At 56.0% G+C, this 3,734-nt stretch overlaps 1 pseudogene; it reads right to left on the bottom strand.

Annotated features, from left to right (window-relative positions):
- Window positions 1-418: 418 nt before the first annotated feature.
- Window positions 419-3,151, bottom strand: LOC147964117 (uncharacterized; annotated as a pseudogene).
- Between the last annotated feature and the right edge of the window lie 583 nt (window positions 3,152-3,734).

Consider the following 3,734-nt stretch of genomic DNA (forward strand, 5'->3'; position numbering starts at 1 on the left):
AATGCTCATTCTGCCACATCGCTTCATTAAAATCCCCAACATAAACCACGGCCCAACACCGAGGGGTTTAATTCTTCGCAAAAGATCCCACATGACATACCTTTGACTTGCCTTAGGCTCCCCATAAACAAATGTACTTCTCCACTTTGTGCCATTAGCAGAGCAAATATACATGTCAATGAAGTGCTCACTATACTTGTTCAATTCCAGAGTGTACATATCATCCCAGAACACGGCCAGCCCACCACCTTTGCCTTCAACTGAAACGGTAAACACATTTTTCATACCCAAACGGAAACGCAAATATTCCACATAATCTTTATTTTTCCTAGTCTCGGAAAGAAAGATAACATTGGGTTGATGCGTCTTAGAGAGACACACAAGCTCTTGAACTATACACCCTCGACAGTTCCAGCTTAAGATTTTCATGGCTCCTGACGGGCGCTCACATCCGCACCCGTAAGTTGACCGGCATCCCCAGGGCCGGTAGCATCCTTAGATGGTTCACCTACAGTTCTCCCCTCACCTACAGATTCCCTCTTTTCCCCCTGCATCACTTCCTCTCCCCCATCCACTTCCCTAGTTACATGAGTGACTAAACCATCTACCCCTACCACAGCCTCAACTCTCTCAACACAAATTCTCTTACAAGAAGAAAACTCAATGCTCTTAGAACTAGTGCTATTCATGTTGATGATGAAGTCTTGGTCATCTGGACGACGCTTCTTGGACACCCCAGAACTCTCAAGGATGCCCACGAAAGCAGCTTTGCGGTTGGATAGCTCAGTCCCACTGTTCGGCGGCGTCGGCACACCGAACATGGCATGTTTGACACCTGCGTACTGCACCACAGCACGCTCCTCGCGCTCCTCTCTATGGATACGCTTCCAGCGTCCCCAGATTGTCTTGGCGCCGTTTGCGTCGAAGCTCGGACGCTTTCCTCCATGAGCCGGCTTTGCTAGACCCTCCACCGGACCATCCTCAGTAGCCCATTAGGCGCCATTTGCTGGACACCAGGAACAGCCTCAGTTGGCTGCACCACGTCCTCCACAAGTGGTTGCAACCCACCATGCTGGCCCACGGCCACACCCAGGTTGGAGTCGAGGGGAACGGCTGGGCCTTGCTCCGGCAACACAGCCTGACTAGGGGCACCCTTGTTGGTGGCGTTGGTGTCCCCAGCAGCCTTCCCGGAAGACTCCATGTCCAGAGTTGCATGGGGAGCTCTCTTGGACCCTGAGCCAGCTAGAACTGGCCTCCCCTCCTGGGAGAACCCCAGCACGCGCAGCCCAGGGTCCGGATTCGTCGTGTGGTCGCCCCAGCCTCTCCGAGCCGTGCTGAAGTCTGAAGCACCGGTCCTGCCGCCACGGACAGGTTCTGGACAGCCATAGCGACCACCGAGATCACCTTATCTGGTAGCCTGGAGTTCTTCATGTAATCCTCATCTTCACTGGCCCCCGGCTTGCTCCAAAAATCAAGGTTCCTTCGAGCCGCCCCACCCCATGCTGGCGCCTTGAGCTTGATGGAGTAGTTGTTCATGCGCTGCTCTAACGGAATGCTGCAGTACTTCGCCGTCATGTGTCCCACAACGCCACAGCATAAGCAAAAGTTAGGCAATTTCTCATATTTGACTTTGAAACTGATTTCCTCAGTGGTACCGAAAGGGATGAAGCCTACGGTCTTCCTCAGCGGCTCTTCCACCTTGTGAATGACCCGGACACGGAGATGTTCGTCGACGATCTGCTTGTTTTGATGCGACACAGCAACCACCTTCCCGAGATGGTCACCCAGAATCCAGCCCGTGGCCTCGGTCTTGATCGTCACCGGGAGGCCATGAACTTGCACCCAGACCATGAATGAGTCCAGACGGACATCTTCGGCATTGCTTATGCCATCGAACTCCGCGATCAACACGGCGTTGTTCCTGAAATGCCATGGACCCGCGCGAAGCACATGCTTCAGGCCCCCTCCTCAGAGAAGGTGATGACGAAGCGGCCATCATTGCATGTGACCTTCTGGGCCACCGCATTGCCCCGCAGCCGCCACGAGCCACGAAGCTCGCTGACGACCACCTTGTGGTCGACCGGGTACGGCAAGAGGACACGGGCCACCGCAAGCTTCCCCGCCACCGCACGCACAACGGCCTCCATGTCGATGACGGCCGGCTCGTGGACCGTCCTTCGTCCCGCCAGCGCCTTGCTCTTGCTAGCTCTCCGGAGAGAAGGAGGATTCACCGTCGTCGCAGCGAAGCCAATGGTGGCCGACGGCATGACAGTGGGAGCCATGCCAGAAGGCCCTCCCACCTTAGCCCTCCCCTGAAGTGGAGAAGGAGGAGCCGGAGGCAACGCCTGATCAGCCAGCCCCTCCCCTGCACCCCGGAGAGCAGGCGTAGTTGGAGATGCGAGCGTCCCTGACGGAGCAGACAGACCAAGGGCGTCCTCCAGCCCCTCGATGCCGCTCCCTGCAACCAAGGCTGGCGAGTCCGAACCAGCACTGCCCGCTGCAGCAGGAAGACCAGCAGGCGAGGCCAGCGAACCAAGGCCCGACCCTTGCCCAGAATCATTGCCGGTCATGTCCATCGCCGCGGAATTGTGCTCCCCCATCGAGCCCTGGAACACAAAGATAGAGACAGAGGCAGCAGCGAGAGAAGGTGTACTAGGATGAACAGGCTTGGTAAGAGACCCACTGATTTCTCTCTTGAAATACACTTTCTCCTCCTCAAATTTCGCCCACGAATCCACGAATTTAACCCCCAAATTACTCATCACGTGCTGTCCGTTTCCATCCTGATTCAAAACTAAATTTATTCCAAATGAAACTGACGGAAATACCTGACCTTTACTCCCCCGACCTTCAAACCTTCCGGCGGAATCAAGGGTCGAAATCCCCCCCATTGCAGCCACTGAAGCCACGGTATCCTTTGCATCCAAACCTCCTCTAATCTTGATCGGATCTTGCTTGGAATTGAAGAACGCCGACGCTTTGGCCTGCAGCCGCCGGACACACTGCTCCGGATCGCGCGCTCGACGGAGGATCTCCCTCCCCCGCCGCTTGAAGGTGCTCCAGTCCATAGAGGAGAGGCCACCCAACTCACCAGCTTCCACCTCCCGGGTCTGCACCGGGCACCTGGCCGGCGGCACCGCCGCAATGGCCTCTCCCTCAGTTCGCCTTTCCCATCGCCTGGGAGCTTCGGTCAAAGCGATCCAAACCCATTAACCGAAGGAAACATGGGCCATGCACCCCCAAGGATTTGGTTGTATCCTAGAAAACAAAGATTGTAATGGTTGATTTAGTTATATGTTTTCCTACCCTCCACTCATAAAAGAAGAAAAAAGTCCATTTTACTATCCTGAATAAAGTTGGTGGTTCACTCTAACCCCTGATCTATTTTTCTGTTCCTTTTAGCCCCCAAACAAAATCATACCGGACGAAATACCCCCCCTGGCTGGTTTGTCACCCCCTTCTGCTGACGTGGCTCAAGTCAACGGTGGTTTTGACCTTGGTGGGGCCCTCTTGTCAGGCACGGCTGAGATAGAGCTGCCGCTTCGTTGGCCTCGCCGTTGCCCCCGCTCGGCCCCGACGCCGGCCGGCCGCCGGAGCGTCGTCGCCCGAGCCTAGGCCAGCCCTGCGCCGCCCTGCCCTTGTCCCTCCTCTTCCTCCCTGACTCTCCCGTCTCTCTCTAATTCCTCTCTCACGCAGGAGCTTCTTCCGTCGGTCATGGCGCCGCCGCCGTCGAT

Source organism: Triticum urartu, chromosome 6A (assembly GCF_056163025.1).
Source record: "Triticum urartu cultivar PI428250 chromosome 6A, HENAU_Tu73, whole genome shotgun sequence".
Lineage (NCBI taxonomy): Eukaryota > Viridiplantae > Streptophyta > Magnoliopsida > Poales > Poaceae > Triticum > Triticum urartu.